Genomic DNA, 19,009 nt, shown 5'->3' with positions numbered 1-19,009 from the left:
CAAGTTAAAATATGGCAAGTTAAGAGAAATGAGTGAGAAAACTTAGGCAACCTTCGACCTTACAACAGGACAGCAATCTCAAACATATTTTTCATCCACCAAAGCTCAGTTTCGCAATAAGTCTTGGAAGATACTAGACTGGCCATCAAAGTCACACTACCTGACCTGAAAAAGCAACTGCGATGAGGAAGGGGCTAAAATTTCTCATTATGTTGCATAAATCTTATTCTGGCTATAAAATATGTTTGCACAGGTCATAGCAACAAAAGGATGCTCTATTAAGTGCAAAAGGGATGTTATAAATGTTGAAACTAGTCAACATTACAAATATATTTCATGTTTATATCACTTGTAGCTTTAAGTTATGAGCTGCTAAAATTTTAGAATAATTGCCAGTGTTTTTTAACTAAAAATGTGGTAGTCAGTGGTTCAGCATGTTGCTATTGTAAAGATGTCTTCGTTAAGACCCAACATATGTCTACTTTAAAAATAAAAGCAGGACAGAAGGTGAGTGACAAGATACAGGGAAAATTAAGCGTGGCTTAAAATTTGTGTAGAGCAATGTATCTTACAATGGATGCATTTACTTCCCAGATAAAATGTTTTAATGTGTTTAAGTGAAATTCAATAATTATACAAAGCAGCTACATGCAGCAGTTCTGCAGCAGATAGGAACTATTTGTGTGCCGTTGGTGCGCAGGTTGTAATTTGCTCTGTCACCATAGCAATTCAAGAGGATAATGGCGTGCTAAAGAAAACCAGTACACAGCGAAGATTGATGGCCTAATTTTCCTTCCTTCCCACAGCTGGTGCTCACTAAACTCATATTTCCACATTTATTTCACTGTTAACATACCCAGGCATAACACTGGATGTGACTCTAAGATTCACTGAATGTTCCTCTGTAAAGTAATTTGAAAGCCTAAATGTAACCTCGAAAATTGACTCAAATTATATTTATTTTTGAGCTTCAGAGTGGAGAACAAGACGCCAGCATAATACTCCCCAACAGAAACCATGATAAAAGGAAACAGGTCAGAGTTGATGTGGAAAGTTTCCTTCATTGAATAAATTGAGGTTTTAAAACGTCAGTGAAGCAGATTGGATATCAGAGAAATGACAACACTGGTTTTATTTTCTACACTTTCATAACCTCACTGGCAGCACATTAAGATAATTTATTCTGTATTTGAAGGGATGTTCAAACTAATTTGAACATTGATTTAAACTAAACTGAGTCACTGGTTATGCAGAAAAGCAATAACATTTTAAAATAAATCTGTAATATTTGAGGATTAATACTTTGAATCACTTTTACTTCTTAAAAAAGAGGGAAAACAGGCTGAAAAGCCAATTTGTGTTTGTAAACTTAGAATTTTGTCATTTAAATATTAGTATTATTGCTCATGTGATTCAGTTAGGACTTCTATTATGTAATCTATCCTTTCATTAGAAATAATTATAATTTTGCTTACCAGTGTCTCAGATAATTAGCAAAATTTCATTGCCTGAAGATGTTGTTATATTTGAAAAATGATATTATTCTGAAAAGATATGGACTCACCTGCAAGAGCAATTTTGGCAAAAAGCAGCTAAATTGTTTTGAAAAAAAAAGGTTGGTTTGAAAAATATTCCTGCATAAACCATGCCTTTTATGAAAGATACATGTCAAACTGACCCAGTAATGATCCAAATACATTTTAAGCTTGGAAGATTGTCAGGACATTCTGACTGAAAAGGAAAACATTTTTGACAACAAATGAACTTTTTTGGACTGGATTGCAACCAACATAAATGTATAGAAGAAATGACTTCTCCACTTCCTTGACCAGTGACAAATCATCACAACTAATAAGAACAATTTTTCAGACACAAATGCACACAGTCTGAATTAAAATAGGGAAATAACAGCAAAATAAAGCATTTTCCAGTAATGATTAACTGCATTGACTTTAAATATTGTTTGCTATAAATTATATCAGTTGAGGGATCCTTTTAGATATTTAAATACGGAGTTGAGTTGCTTTTACAGAAGAAACAGTGACTAAGACTAACTACTGAAGGTCTTATCTTCCTACCTTCAGTTGGTTAAAATATTTCATTGATTTCTTTCTTTTTCATTCACGGTTAAATAAGAAAATCCTTGGAACAGAACTGTTTTCTAAAGGTTTTTAGTTGCACTTCTGTAAAAATGTCCCTTAAAATATACACAATTTAAGTCTCTACACACCTATTATTAGTTGGCTGCTGAGATAGGGTTGATCCTCAACATGCTAAACATATTTCAGCAGGCATGAAAAACAAAGAATTGATTTGTAAGCAAAGGGATTCTCTTAATTTTAGCTGCATAATTTGTCTTCATCAGCCTTTTATTATTCATGAAAACACAAAATCTATCGAGCAAAACAGGTTTCCTTTCCAAGATACTTTGGTTCTAGCTTCACGACCACTGCTGCTCTTTCACAACTCGGAGAAAGTTTCATATCACGCTGTGATATTAACACTAAACTAACACTTCTTTCACAGCATCTTTCACCATCATCAACAGAGACTTTTTAAGACAAGGGTGTTGAAAATGTAAAAAAAAAAAAAAAAGAAGCAACAAATAAAACAGCCTGTGATCAAACAACAAGATGATGCATCAGAAGTGATTTAGGTTTGAAAAATGAGCTTTAAGAAACCTTCTCTTCTTTTCTCATGGTTGCATGAACACCTACGCATGTACCTGTTAGCTCAGCCGCCCTTTGAATGCTGCAAGGTTAGCGTGGGGGCCGATTCATTCGGCAGTGACAGAGATACTTCAACATGGGGCGAGGACTTTAAGGGAGCACAATGATGCTCTGCAGAGTGCATGTGGGAGGCTTCTTACGTGGAAAAAAGAATCGATCATCCCCTCCGTGTGCGTGTAAACATGAAGTACAATTTTGAGTTATTTTCTGAATTAATTCTGCACAATGTAAAAAAGAAAAGAGTATTTATGTAAATTAGTCTATTCCAGTGAATTAGATACTTTTTAGATATACCAAATGAAGCAAGCATCTACAGTACATTCAAGGACATTACATTACTTTAAAAAAAGACAACTGAATACTAAACTGTGCATAGAGGACCACCCATTGTGTCTGTTGTGCTTCTCGTGGAGGCCCTCATATTACTGACAAAAATTGAAACAATAATTCAGCTCACATTTGTGCCTTAATGACCACTTGCCCAGTCAAGCATAAGATGACAATTTCCATGTTGTCTTCATTGTCTACAGTGGCAGACAGCAGGCAGTCCACTTGAACCCCAGTGTCATTTACTGCTGGAGTGGATTGAGGCTGATTTATCTTCATGGAAGACCAGAGAGTATTGACCTTTTTCCCTCTCGTAGGACTGCCTTCACAGGATAATCACGCTGTATGTGTAATGCGACTCAATATTTACCCGGTCACTACCACATCCCCGCCACTTTAAATAATGCTTTCGCTCTATTTTTAAAGGTTTTTCCAATTTAATTTTGGTGGTTTTTTTAACCTGCGTCACTCACAGAAAGCGATTCAAGCCCAAATGAAACAAATCTGAAATGTGTGGCCTGTCTTTATTTACCTCTCTTTGTTGTGAAATCCTTAACTGCATCTGTTCTGTGAAAGTTTCAGTGCTACATTAGACGACATCAATCAATAAATAGTACCGTGAATAGCACACAAAGTCGAGGAGAAGATAAAGGTGGGGTTAGGTTACAATATTTTTGTAACCTTTGCCCATTTTAAGAGTACAAATCTGAAAATAGCAAGAATGTGGCACAACTGTAAACCACCTAAACTGATATACTGGCATTAATCTGACAAGCAGAAGAAAAAGTAAAGACGAAAAAAGCCGCCATGGAATCAATGGTGACTCTGGATGAGCTGCAGAGATGCACAGCTCAAGTACTTCAATTCAGTTTATTTATGTAGCACCAATTCACAACAAGTTCACAGAGAAATTCATAAGAAGTCCTGTTTGTTTTGCCATAAACGAGGAACGCAACGTACATGTGGAAAAATGTACGTTGACATACAAACAAAATGCTTTGCGACGGACAACTAATCGTACATTACCCTAAATACATCATTCTAAAGATGGTGGTGGCAGTATCATGCTGTGGGTCAAACCTGATTAGAAAATAAATGGAGATAAATACAGGGCAATCCTGGAAGAAAGTCTGTTCGAAGCTACGTGTAACTTGGTGCTGGGGCAGAGGTTGGTCTTCCAGAAGCATAAATGCAACCAGAGCTACAATAGATTGGTACATTCAGGTGCCAGAGAGGGCTTAGTCAAAGTCCAGATAAAAATCCAAGTGAGAATCTGTTACAGCAGACCAACATTAATGTTCACAGATCTTCATCTAATCTGAGTAAGCTTTAGTTTTTGTCCTCCCAAAAGAAAATCACTAATAGAAACAGACACCAAAAAGGAAATTTCAGTAAATATTACAAGTTGACAATATAATTTATGCACTAATTAGAAACTATGAATACTTTGCCATCTACTTCACAATTAGTTTTGTTGCTTTGCCACATCTAATCCAAAATTTGTGGCTAAAATGTAAGAAAGAAAAAAAACAACATATTACAAGACAAGAGGATCAGCTGATCTAACCCAGTCGACGCTTGCTGTCATTCTGGTTTTGATTCACTGCAGGATGTGACACACTGCTGCCTCCAGCTTCCTTTTTTCTGCACCAGCCATCTTTTTGGAGGCGTGCCGCTCAGGTGTAAAATCCCAACCCAATTAAAGGGCCGCCAGATGGCCCAGCAGGTCCCCTATCACGGTGGAAAAGCTGGCTCACAGCTCCCACCCATCACCTCTCTCTTTCCTTCACAAACTGGGTCAGCTTGCTCGCTCTCCTCTTCCTCTCCCTCTATCATTCGTTCCATCTCCTTCATCATCCTTTCATGTTTATTTTTTTCCCCACCAGCTCCCTGGTTTCCCGCACCAACAGATTCCCATCTCACCAGTGTGGATCAGAATGCTGTTAACATCATTATTTTGATAATGGACCACATAATGGAATAAATCAAGAGCAAATGATGTGATTAAAACCATTTTTGAGCTCACATTAGGAGCACAAGTCGGTGTCATGTGGAATCCTCTGCTTTCTGACAAGTTCAGCTACCAGTGGGGTTGGTTTTACACCTCAAGATTTTGGACAAGAATAGAGCAGGTCTTAATTTTGTTAAATAATATGATCACAACTGTGTGGTTTGCAAACAAAGGCTCTGCTGCGTTTAATTCCAGGGGTATTCATCTAATTAAAGCTATCTGAAACAACCTCGTGAAAAATTATCCACTAAATTTCACTCGGTTATTTAGTACCAACATAATACAGTCCAACCTGGTTCAGTGGCGTTATAGAGCCAAAATGAGAGTTAGTTTTCTCTATTTGAGAGGATACAGTATGTATTTCAAGTGAACACTTTTAGCTGAAGCTGAAAATAGAAATACAGAAACAGATTTTACAGTAATTTCATTGGATTTCAGGCATTAATGTCCTCTAGCCTTTAAAGGTTGCATAGTTTGAACCACAAAAAACATAAAATCTGCTTACTGAATTAGCTTCAGAAGTTTATTGTTATGGCTTCTGCAGCTTAAGAAGATAAAAAACAAAAACAACTTCCACCAGTCACTATATTACACTATTAAAGGTATTTAGGACTGTCAAACACTTAATCCTGCAAAATTATCTGTGGACCCATTTTGAATGTGTTAGATCTGTTTAACAAGATTCACAATGCATTTGGAAGAAAAGCCCACAATATTACAGACTCTCCACTATTTTTAGCAGCGGAAGTGAACTGCTTTTTCCACATTATCAACCTTAGTTTCATGTAGGACCTGGAGAATTAGTTTTTTAAAAAGCTCAATCTTAGCCAAATTGAACTAAAACACATTGTTCCAGAATGCATCTTCATCATTTTTATTTTAGGTTTGTGATGGCAGGAAAGAAGAAGCATGTCCCTTGCATCCATCCTAAACAAACTTATTCACTTATTAACCCTGAAATGGGCTTTTGTGTTACATCATACGGTATGTAAGCCTTAGGGAAACAGAAAGTCAAGGACTACCAGACACACCATGTAACCTAAAAAGGTGTAAAATATACTAATTAGTGATATTTATTTCACAGAAATGACAGGGTTCCAAAATTTATTTCCCTCAACTCAAATTAAAGGGTGGATTTCTCAAAAAATGTTTTAGTGAAAATCTTCCTGTAATGAAAGATCAATTTATTGAGACTTTTTACAAATCCATACCGAGGGTCCTAATAATAAGATAACCTTTATGTATCTGAACTAATTAACTAATATTTATGATAAACTAAAGAGTGCTTTTATGAAATGAACTCCACCAGTGAAGCATCTCAGTCAGATACAGTAGTTGTAAACAAAATGAGTGCCTTTAATTTGAATCTCGAGTCGTTAACTGAATTTTCTTTCAGAACAATTAAAATCTAATGAAGTCGTATTATGTGCCTTCCTGAGCGTAAGTGAGACCGTGTTGATTATTTAACAGTCAACAGTTGCTTGGAGGTTTAAAACCAGACTTGATTACACTTCAAAAGTGTGGGAGCTCCTGTGGTTTTTGCATAATCCTCTGACAGACACTCAGACGGCGCTTTGCAGATTTGGATAAACTAATAATCATTCCAAGGACACTTGCTTAAATCCAAAGGGAGTACTAACAGAGTAATGACAATGAATGACAAATTAAAAATATTAAGCAAATTAGACCTCATGTTGCATGCATAATACAATGATGCATCAAACAGATATCAACAGAATGCTTAACTGGGTTGTTAATGTGATTTCTTCCTCTATTTGTTCTGTTATTTTGTAGTCGGCTAGTTTTAAAGGTTATATGTAATCTCCTAAAATACTGATCGGATGGACAGACGGGCCAACTGACTTTTTGAACAATGGAGCAGAATATAAGGTAGGAAAAACAGACATATTTCTGGACAATACTAGGGTAAATTTCCACCTTTAGGACGTGATTGTATCAGCTCTACAACAAATGCTAGAAAAGTTTTCTCCAGGTTGGTTACTTAAAACAACTCCAAGTGGGACAATAACTACAAAATAATTTTTTTAATTGGGGATTTCAAAATATATATGACTTTTTAACTAATTTATTGCATTAAAAAGACAAAAAACTGAATAAAATAAACAATCTGAGAAAAACAGCTCTGTGTCCTGGACAAACGCTTTCCTTAAAAACAGTTGGGATGTCAGTGCTGCTTCGCTGGAGCAGCTACGACACACGTCAATATCAAAGCCATTCATCTGATAAACCACCATGGACTTCAAGGAGAAAAACCCAGAACACCTCTGCACTCTGGTTTGAAAGTACTAATCCCAGCAGTCCTTCGTAACTTGAGGAAAATGACAAAGTGACACATTGATTACAACCCGTCAGTTAAGTGTCGACCAAAATTTGCCTGCTGCTCATTTGTTTAAAGACCTCTCACATGCATGCACACAAGGGGAGTCCTTTCTGTATATAATGTGTGACATAAATGATTGTTAGGTGAGCTGCTTGCAGTGAGCAGAGATAAGAGGAGGCTGAGAAGCCCCGAGGCCACTTCTCCTTGTCCAGTGAAGCCTCTTAACTCACCTGAAGCCAATCTCAGGGGGTAATAGAACTGCAAAAAGTTATTAACCCTGCTTTCCAGCGAGGCCAGAACAGCTCTATTAAGTCAAAGCACAAAGATTCCCCCATTTTCAATTACTGCTTCCAAAGCACTGAGGAAAGTTAGAAAAATCCGGCTTGTAGTCTGTCAGAGAAAACGACTCCAGAGCCCCCCATCTGAACAGCTCTTATCAGCTCCTCTTGTTCCTCGCACTGCGCAGTTCTGATACTCCACCTGAGTTGTTGCAGGACGTGTTCAGTCTATTTATATGTCAAACATCACAAGGAGGAACTCAACGGAGTAAACAGGGCTGTCTGTATTAAAGGCCCAACACGTGATACTGAAACAGATCCACCATTTAGACGCTGACCTGGAGAATTTGCAAGGATGAAATCTAAGCTTTGACTTTTATGAAGTTGATACAAAAGATATTTTTTCACCACTGCTGAAGGAATTTAAGCTTCTGTCATGAACTGGAAGTATTTTATCAGTAGGAAGTGATTTGGTATTGTACTCATACCAGCTTGTTTGGTTTCCTCTGGTTTACTGTGTCTCAGGTTGCTGATTTACTTGATCAAACATCCATTTGTTGCTCTTATCAGACTGACAGAATGATCTTCAAATCCCACCTCCTGCCTTTGGTGCCTCTCACCTTTGGCTTGTGCTTTGAGGGGGGTTAAAGCACAGAGGTGGGTGAGGGCCAGGGCTAATACAGCAGCGCCTGGGGAGTTATGTCTGCTGGAATCAGAATGATGTAGGAGACAAGGCCAGGGGCCGCGGTGCAAACACTGGCAGGTGAGTCATACAGATGAAAGGAGGCTGTTTGTGCAGCCAGTATGTACATTCAGGGTCACCCTGCAGGGAAAAACTGCCTGGCAACCACTGAGAGCATGACAGAGTGGGAGAGACAACAATTTAGCGACAAGGCTTTTATGTTAAAAAGGTAAACTGAACCCGGAAGACTCCAGAAAGATAGTAGGTAAGCAGTACATAAAATCCACTAAGTCGTGACTGCTGGCTTTAAAAAATACAAAAGTGAATAAAGACATGGATTCTTAATCGTCTTAGTCATGTTTTTTTCTTTTATCATTTTATCTTGGTGTCGTAAAAATAGTTTAAAAAACTGTTCAATTATTTTCTCACTTGTGATTAATTGGCACTGCTGATGTCATGTAAAAAAAAACACTTTTTTTTTTATTTACTGTAGTTGCATAATCTTGTAATTAAAATTCTAAATGTCCCAACTTAAAATTTGAGCACATTCATTTACCATTTGTAAAACGTTTGAATAGAAGAAAATGAGAAAGACAAGAAAGTACATAATTCAATAAGAAGATATAGCCAGAAGAAAGTAGCTGCTCGCCTGGTGTTACCCACATCTCCAATCACTAATTAAAAAGGTTAAAACAACTGGGACTGTGACAGACAAGGCTGGATGAGAACCAAACATTAACATGCCACTTTGCACAGCAAGGATGATCGTGAAAACAGTTTCCAGAGGGAGCTGCTGTAAAAAGTAACATCTTGTAGTCACCAAGTCTTCATTACAACTGTTAGATGTGGTGTACATGTCAACTCATTTGGGAAGCATGCCAGAAAAACACACTCTAGTTGGTTCTGGAATGAAATGAAGATGCGGAAATTAGCAGAGGTATTCCTGGAATGGTGGAGGACCTGTGATACTGTGAGGAACTCTTTCAAATATAAATATGAGGAAAACTTAAAATGGTTACCAGGTCTTTCGACAAGATTAGCATCCAAAACTTGCAGCTAAATCAACACAGAATCCTGTGGAAAACTTGGAAGTTAAACAGAAAAAGCAGGAGAAAAAAAAAGAATGATCTCTTTCTCTTTAGGCTCTAAGCCTTCTGAAATGTTAGGAGAAGGCTAACTGCTGTCCTACTGGTAAACAGGATTGTGAAAAGCAATAACCACAGGGATGCCAGTAATAGCAGAGGGTGCTGTATTAATGCAAGATTATAAAAGTAATGTGATTAATGGATGACTCTCCTGTCAGTCCGACCTACTGTGAAGCTCTATTAGTGTCTGTCTCTGAGAAATTGATCCATTGAGTTGATGTAGTTTGCTGTCAGTCAGCCAACAGTAACAATTTATCTCTTTACAGCTGTAAAAATTCGGAAGAATATGCTCACAAATTTATATTTTCAGTAGAAAATATTTTTTAACAGCTGTAGAATTATCATTAACCATCTGCTAATCCTGCAGGAATAAAATTAAAACAACTTCAGGAGTTTGGCCAGCTGGTGGATGTTGATTTAATATTTCTAATATCACAAACAACAATTTTCCTTGTTCTATTTTCTATGCAGGTGCATCCCAATACATTAGACATGATAAAAGAAAGCCATTTTCAGTAACTTAATTCCAGAATTATAATAAATAAAACATCTGCATACATAGTGATATGTTTAAAGCTATAAGTAGACAGCAGAAAACACAATAAACCAACTAACTGACAACATGGCTCTCCAAATCGTCACCAAAAAAAATAAAGATAAAATAAAATCATTCAACTCAGTTTTAAGCATTATTCCTTTAGACTCTGGGATTTTTAGTTTTGTCTCAAAATGCAAAATATACTTTCATCTGAGCAACAGTCCAGTATTTTTTTTCTCCTTTTTCTTCCAAGCTCAGATAAAATGTTCAAGACATCTTTGGTTTAAATGTGGCTTAACTCAAAGAACAAGACAGTTGTAACATAACCTGGAGAGATCTGTTTTCCTTCCACTTAACTTTCCATTTATATTCTAAAGTGCAGCATTCTGAACAACTAGGTTCCTAAGCCTTAGCTTTTTTATGTCTTGCCGTTGTTGTGGATGTTATCAGTGAATTTCTGCTGACCAGATGTCCAAACATGTTTTCTATTCAAAATCTTCCTAGATTACCTAATATTCACATGTTTTTAAAGGAAAACTGAATTTTTGTTTAAAAAATGTTACTGAAAAAACTAGCTTTTAAACGTGATAGTTGAGAAAACTGTTTAAAAGTATTTCACCTTGGCGAAAGGATGCATAATGAGAAACCACATTTAACTTTGACTTTATTTAGCCCTGCCCCCTCTAGGTTTGTTTCTTCCTCCACCCACTCTTTCTCACCTCCCTCTGCTACATCCTGCTCTCCGCAGGGTTCAGTCACAGATATCCCAACTGACATCAAAGTATAACATCTCCACAGAGACGAGTTCACCAAAAAGCAGCATATTCCACATTTTAAAATATTCATTAGGATGAATTAGAACTGACTTGTCTTCCCCGATTGTTCGGTAGCAGACAATGTTTTTCCGTCTCTTTATTTGTCTTTATTTGCCGCCTTCCATCATCTTGAGAAAAAGAAAACATTCCCAGAGCTCTTAATATTCTCTTCAAGCAGACGGTGTTTCAAGTGCTCTCTCCAGGCTCTTGGCAGCTGACCTTTTAGCTGTGTTTAGAGTGTGTGGTTTGCTGATGTGGATTAGCTCAAACAAGAAAATGGCTAAACACTCAGTGACTAAGAGATGAGCAGGAGCTAGATCATCTAAGACATCTTAAAAAAAAGTTTTAAGTAGGGGGGATGAGGTACTTTAGTGGTGGTATTTTCTGCGACAGCAAACCCTTTTTTGCTCAGCAACAGTGCGTGTCCACAACAAATTCTAACATGAGATGACATTTTTGGAGGGAATACGAGCCCTGCCTTATCAGATTTGCTCTCCAATGAAGATGAGAGACGAGTGACTTTTCGACTTTGAAAGTTTATGCCGACAGGCTAAATTACACAGTTTGAAAACCTCCCGCATGCTTGCTGACTGGGGTGAACTCTGGGTCACTAAACATCAGCCGACGTCTAAGTGATGGAATAACTCGGCTTGTTTTGGGACATCTTCACCACATGCACCCACATCTTGAATCTAATTGACACTTCCAACAGATCGGTGGTTTGATTTCGCATTTCAGTCGCTGAGATTCCACACGCAGCTCAAAATACGCACACCCACACGAAGCTGACAGGTTTCTAATCTGATGAAGGTGCCGCAGAGTGGATGTGAAAGTGTGATTAGAGGCAACAAATACTTCACCAGGAATAACGGTCCAACCGTCATCAATCTGCCGTTGCAAACAGATGTGAATGAATTATGGCAGAGCACTGGAGGAAAAATGAAACTGGTAAAGGATGATTATCATATTAATCATATATTGTAGCCACCTTATCATCTTAATTGGATACAGAATTAATAAAGTGACCAGTTCTGTTAAAAGTATATGCATTTCCTCTGATTTGTTTATTTATGTTTGGCCTCTGTAACCCATCCTGCTTTTATCTTTTTGAGTCAGAGGGAATCTTCACAGTGTGCTTTGGATCATTGTCCAACTGCATAACCTAAAGGCAACAAACTGATGGATAAAAAAATTTAAAAATTAATTATCATTAGAAAACTACTTATAGTATTTACACTCATTATCTTTGTTAGCTATAAAAGTACGTGCAATGAGCTGAAAATTGCAGCAAGACAAAAAGCTAACAGAATAAATATGTAAGGGAACAAATACTTTTTCACAACACTGTGGTTAGCTAGTCCCACATAGCTAACTACTAGCTAGCCCTCTTGTAGCATGCCACTCAAACTACGTAGGAATCACTTCAGTTTGAGAAATATTGTAGGAGAATCTTTTCACTAACTAGGTCAAACATATTTTCTGACATTATGACCGTCTGCAAAATAGGTTGTTCATTCCTGATTTGCTATGTTAGTTGCTATGCTGGTTATGAACTCAGTTAGATGCCGGAAGATGTGATGTGTTTCTTAGCACCAAGATGGCAGTAGTAGATCTGTAAGTTGTTAAATTTCTAACTAATTTAGGGTTTTGTCTTAACTCCATATCTTAAGGTCTTGTTATAAAATTACCACATAATCATTTTATTATTTCAAATAGAAAACCGTCTCAGAAGTCCTTCATAATCCACTAAATTGTAATTCAAAGCATTTAAAGGTGTAGAAAATAACTAACTAGAAAATGTCATTTTACATAATCTATTCAATTGAACTTGTCCTCAAGTGTCAGACTGATTCATTAACACAACCTCCTTCCCAAAGCAGGCTGTCTCCAGGTGAGAGAATTTATTGACGGTGCTGATAGCCGATGCAGATAACACTGTGGATGATACATTGGAAAAAAGCCCCTCCAGTGTTCAGAGCTCTTTAGGCTTATCGTTTGTCATCAGGCATGGCTGACAATGCATTCGCATGAGTTTTGATTTTCTCATTTAGAGGAGGCTCACTCATTTGCAAGCTCGTCGTAATCAGCCTGACCGCAGGTGGAGCAAAAGCTCCAGAGATACGGAGCATCGGGTAGAAAAAACATAACACTGAGGTATTTGTTGCAGATATAATTCTCTGCACTGCTTTGATATACAATCTTCATAACTGGGAGGTAAATAAAACACATGGGTTATTAGGTTTTGGCAATAGACTCTTACATGTGGCAGACAGTTTACATGCCATTAAAGAGATTTGTGCTCAGTATGGACAGTAGGATGAGAGGGAGCAATATCAGGAGGTAAAAATTGAACTGAAAATTGCTCTGGAACGATGCAGACTACAATCACAACAGTTCATGCTTAGATGAAACCCAGAAATGGGGTTCGCAGGGCAAACAGTGGATGAAGATGGGTTATAATGCCTTTGTATGAGGATTCTGCAAGATGCCCTCACCAGATAGGAGATTCTGGTTCACTCCAATGATCAATAAATAAAAAGGCAAATTATTACACTGCACATCTACAATAGAAAATCGTCCCTTAAAATTTAAACTTGGATCTCTAGCAGTGAATATGTGGCTTCAAACACATTACTAAGCAGCAAACCAAATTACCGTTAATCAATTAAGTGATTAATGACTCTATTTAGCACCAGCTGTGATTTTTCCCTGTTCTCTTCTCTTCCTTCCATCTTCTTCAATCCGCAGACACAAGCTTCACATTATTTGCGCACAAAATTTAAATGCACAAAGATTAATCACTGCACAACGGCGAGCTGCTAACCTCTAACCCTTAGCAGCTCCACGACAACAGGCTCACTGGTTTGGACAATTAGAGACACCATCATAATTACGATGAGCCCAGTATAACCATAACATAAACAGCCGTTGTAACGGTACCTCCAGGCAACAGCAGACACCTCCCCTCTTGAAGCCCTCCTGTGATAATAATTGTTGCTTGTTGAAGCCAAGCCAGCGGTGCAGCTTCCATGTTACCATGTTCAAGTTATGCATCACTGGAGCTTGGGTACTGTGTGGACCTGTGATTAAAATAAATGAGGTCTGTAGGGTGTATCTGAAAGCAAGCATGTCCCTATTACTAATAATTTAGTTGCTGCAGTTTCAACTAAACTCATAATTGAAATCACTATGAGTGATTAGTGTGATCCCACTACAGACAAATCCCACTAGCCTGTAGTGGGATTTGTCAAAAGGGACAAGATGTATAAAACGTCTTGGTTGTGCAAAGAAAGAAGAATACTGAGAAAGAAGATCCTTGGATGATTCAACACCAAATAATCAGCAACGATCTGATTTTTATTTCTGGAAATCAGTGATAAGTCAGAGCCAAGGTACAAAACAGTGAAGTTTGTAGCTTTTTGGGAAGCAGATTAAAACTTTTCTTTTTATTAACACTAATTGATATCTTCTTTTTTCCAAACATTACTGATTACTTATGAGTTTTTAGTAAAACTAACTCAATCAAAGAAAATTATACCTTTGAAAAAGGAAATGCTGCTCTGTGATTGTTCCCCTGTTTTACAATCAACACACAATTTTCAGTAAGGTTCCTCTTTTAATATTTTTTATAAAAAGCTGTGTGTACATCTTTGGCACAAAGTCAAGCTTGTGGCCATGTTCCTTTTGTTTTGCCAGCTCGGTTTCACAACAATTGAAGTTATTTTGGCCTCCTAAAAAGCTTAGTGACAGAATTTGTCTGAGTAAACTTCAATCTGTGTACTTTTCAGAGAACCGCATCTGACACACCAATCTGTCAGAGTAGATCACTCCAATTCCACACACCAAAAACATCCAGTTTCACCACAAAGTGTTAATTCCACGTGGGCTGATGAAATTTCCACCTGAATAAACCTCTACTTCAGAGTCAGAGTCTACCAACTTCACCAGATTCTCATCCACAGCTGCATCTTCTCAGGAGAGCAAACATGGAGAGTCCACATGGACTCTGCCTGTTCAGATGCAGAACAAAAGCGTTCATAGATGACTGGCTGAAGCAGAGAGATGACAAACAGACACTGAAAACTCTTCTTTTACCCGACAATCAGCATGGGACTTATGAATCCTAGGATTACCTACATTTCTATTTCAGGCGTGTTTGGTGCATTTACTGCATATGCAATAACTGACGTTGACTTTAACAGAGTCTAATATCCTAGTTATAAACCCATGCTGTGGAGATATAGCTAATAAAATTAACTAAATGACAAAGTGAATAAAAGCAAAACATCAGTTAGAATGGATAAAGGTGTGCCTGAAGTGTGCAAAGGTTGCCATGAACTCATCGGGGTGTTGTGTTTATAGCTCATCAAATAAAACATTTTCTATCTTCAGCCGGTATTTTCTCTGTAATTATATGCCAGGCTGGCTAAGAGGCACCAAGAGGAGGCCAGGAGGTTATCACCATCAAGACTGTTCACTGAGAAGATTACCAAGCTCATTTTTGTATTTGTGTGTGAAAGTCTGAACTCCAAGTCTTCCCATTATGTCTTCATAATTCATAATTTGGACAAATCGAGCAAAACAGCATCTAAAAGTTCAAGTAATAAAACAACTGCTGCTTTCTGGGGGATGAACAAATGTTCCTGGATGACAGTCAGTTGCTGGACATACCCAGCTCCTCTGGGTACCAGATCAATCAGCAAACAAAGCAAACACATGCGGCCCAGAAGCCACGTCTGATATGAGAGGCCTAGGAGTTACGTTTGAGTCCTTATGAGGCTTTGGAACATAAGTCAGATCTATCTCATTTCTGTTTCTTTCATTTGTGAAACATTTTGAAAACATGAGACATGGCATACCGAGCAGATTTAGAGAACATCATCATTATTAACTCTGGAGGAACTACAAATATCCACAGCTCAGGTGTTAGAATCTCACAAAACAACTGATAAACATGAACCCAACAAATATTGCATTTGGAAGAAAGTAAGATTATTGTTATGCTGGAAGAAAACCATAAGAAGTATTGTTTTTTTAAAATTCCACATAGAAGGAAATGCAAGGAGGTGATCTGATCAGATGGGACCAAAACCTAATTTTTAAAAGATGAGGAAAATTAAATTAATCCCACAACACAACTGTGCACCATGTAGCATTGGTCTATTACAAAAAACATAAATAAATTCAAACTTGTGGTTGTAACATGACAAAAAATGTCAAAAACATTTTGCAATGCTTTCTAAGTAATCAAAGAAAGTGTGTTATTCTATGTGACATGTCATGTTGTTGGGATCAGTGTAATAACAGCTCATCAAATGGGATAGTTGGCTGGGGAAGCAAGCGCCCCCCTGAGGCCAATAAACAGAGCTGCTCCCCCCGTCAGGAGAAGAATCCTTTTCGCCTCTCGTCTTTCTTGGGTTCAAGGCAGATCACACAGTCTGACCCCGGACTTGTACCAAGGCTTAAGCCAGGGCCGAGAACTATCTGGGGCAGTGATACATGCCTCTGAGAGCAATTAGGGAGCCAATTATGTTCTTTTTATGGAGCGTAGTATGTCAGGAGCTCGCCTGTTCCTATTGTGGAATCTCTTCTGACATCCATCCCCAGTAACAACCCTGATGCCTTTCATTTCTCCTGACAGAGCAGTTCAGCCAGCCAGCAAAACAAACACGAGTAAGAAGCCTTAACGGCGCTGAAGGAGACGTCGCTGTTTAGAAGTGAGAAAGCATGAGGAGTAAATAAATTAAATGAAAGGCAGAACAAACTGTAGTTGGCTGATGCACCAAATTAGCTAATTTTGGCTTGATTTCTTGAATATTCCTACTGAGATTACTGCTAATTTAAATGAGCTTTTAAAATTAACTTTGCGTGGATCCAATTTGGTAATTTGGATAATGAAAGGTAGCAATCTGGAGAATGGGTTGGTGTGATAATTCTTGGTTTTTGTAAACAGCAGGAGATTTGGGAGGTGGAGTTGGACTGGTGGGACATCTTAGCAGAGGGCCAGTTTGGCACGATCAGAATGCCAGTCGGTCCCCACTGGGCACTGATGAACAGTTGTGTCTCTCTAAAGCGGCCCAATCCGATCAGACAGAGAAGAGGCCGACTGACTGGCTCCGTCCAGAGCCAAACTCTGGAGTCCGGTTGAGGTCAAAGCACACAACAGCCTGCTGTCCAAATCCTCATGACTGCTCCCTATCTATGGCACTCAGGAAGCCGCTACACGGAGCTGACAGGTGCCACTTTTAAAGGAAATTTTAATAAATATAACTATGCAATTTTTTGAGAGCTTCATCGTTTTTTGTTTTTTTTTTAAGTTTAATGTGGAAGCGATGAAGACAATTTAAGACGGGCTCCCGTTTTCCTGAGTTTTGTGCTTTGCCAAATTCTCACAGATGCACTTAAAAAGAAAAAAAAAGTTTTTATAATCCATTTTTGTCATTTTCAAGCTCTCTGATCAATGATAATTCACGCCACCTAACTGATTTTTAGTAGATGAGCCAGATAAGTGAATTTTTAATAGCTAAAATTAAGAACCCTTCTCAATTGCTATATTTTTGATCCAAAGTCAAAAGTAGAAACTGAGGACCCCAAATGTTATAAGTAGTAAATACATGTTACTACCTGTCATTTTTGTTTTGTTTTGTCAGATTTTTAAAGATATTACTAATATTATTATATTATTTTAACATCCTGTCTTTGCCACCACTGGTTTATGCCGATTAATGTCAGACGCCGCCTGACTTTGCTATAGTTACTTTGCTCCACTCGCCGATGGCATCTCTGGCCATGTGGCTTTTGCGTATGTCATATCTCATACAGCAGATGTGCCTCTGCTGCCTTCTGCTACGTGCAGCCCCTTTGGGCTTTATTGTGCTTTATGCTGACTCCCTCATATCTGATTTAAATCAAACAGGAGCAGCGTCAGAAGGCGATCTGTTTCTTAATGTATAACTATAAGCTAAAATCTTACTCAACGTATGCATTATAGACGGAAACATGTTAGCCTAGAGCTTCAATTGCCTCTGGCAGTATACAAGAGCTGTAACATTAATCCAATGTCTCAAATTATTCCTATAGGCACATAAGCACAAAACCGTGACAGACTTGGTTTTATAGAGTCATGACAGCAATAACGAGACCAGTAAAACTGTTAATAACTAGGCTGAATGTGTGCCAGAGAGTTGTGAAATCACTGACTCAAAACAACTGTTCTAAAAAAAAAAGGACCTATTATGCTATGTAAAAAATTTCCTGTAGTTCAAGGAAAACGAATTGGGGAAAAATAGATGATATCAACATACCCTGAAGCCCAAAATATAGTCAGTTTGGTTGTTCTCAGTGTGCAGCTGGATGAGTTTAGCTACATTGTGATTGGACCTCGAGTACTCCACCAGGGGGACCCATATACTGTAAGTGTGTGCCAGGTCTTTCTTCAGCAAAGCCACTGTCACCTTGGAGCACAAGGTCCAGCACCTTGGGAGCCCGCAGAACGAACAATATATATAAATGCAGCAGTAACGTCCTTAATGTGGGCTCTGTTTCTGTCCCTGCTGTGCCTCCCTGTATGGCTTACAGCTCAACCACCCTCTTCCATTTTATAGGGGGTGAGGGGTGGAGGGGCTGGGGGCAATCTAGCCAAAGAGGAAGAGACCAGAGAATGTGAATAAAGGGACTAGTTTGCTCCAGGCAGGGCTGAAATTGCTCTATTACACCGCTCCATTTGAGATCAGTGTGGAAGGGGGTGGCTTTTTCTTTTTTTTCTGCTTTTCTTCCATCTCCTCCATCTCTTCCATTTCTAGTCCACTATTAGAAGCGCTGTGATCTTCAGGTATTAAGTAAAAGTGGAGGGAAACTTTAAAGCAAGATGAGTTTCCCCTGTTGCAACAAACTCTACAAGAGCTCATAAAATTTTCACATTCAACCATGTAGAACATAATCAACTTTACTCGCTCAAATTGAGTACGTGGGACTGCTGGTGGTATTACACCCAGCTCTAACAAAGATAAAGAGCTGTATCACCTCCCATACCGAGCTAAAATTTATTTCATTACTGCTTGATAAGTGTTGCAGCCACAGAATTATCTGCAATCCATTTTTATTTGTTTTTGCACTCACTACATCCAGAGAAACGTTCATCCAA

General features: G+C 38.2%; 1 protein-coding gene across 6 annotated transcripts in view; it reads right to left on the bottom strand.

Moving 5' to 3' along the window:
• syt1a (synaptotagmin Ia) overlaps positions 1 to 19,009 on the bottom strand; it is a 162,522-nt gene that overhangs the window by 48,180 nt on the left and 95,333 nt on the right. The gene's annotated exons all lie outside the window — the stretch shown is intronic.

Source organism: Xiphophorus couchianus, chromosome 17, assembly GCF_001444195.1.
Source record: "Xiphophorus couchianus chromosome 17, X_couchianus-1.0, whole genome shotgun sequence".
In the NCBI taxonomy this organism is placed as follows: Eukaryota; Metazoa; Chordata; class Actinopteri; order Cyprinodontiformes; family Poeciliidae; genus Xiphophorus; species Xiphophorus couchianus.
The sequence above is the reverse complement of the archived record's forward strand: the minus strand, read 5'-3'. Positions and strand labels throughout refer to the sequence as shown.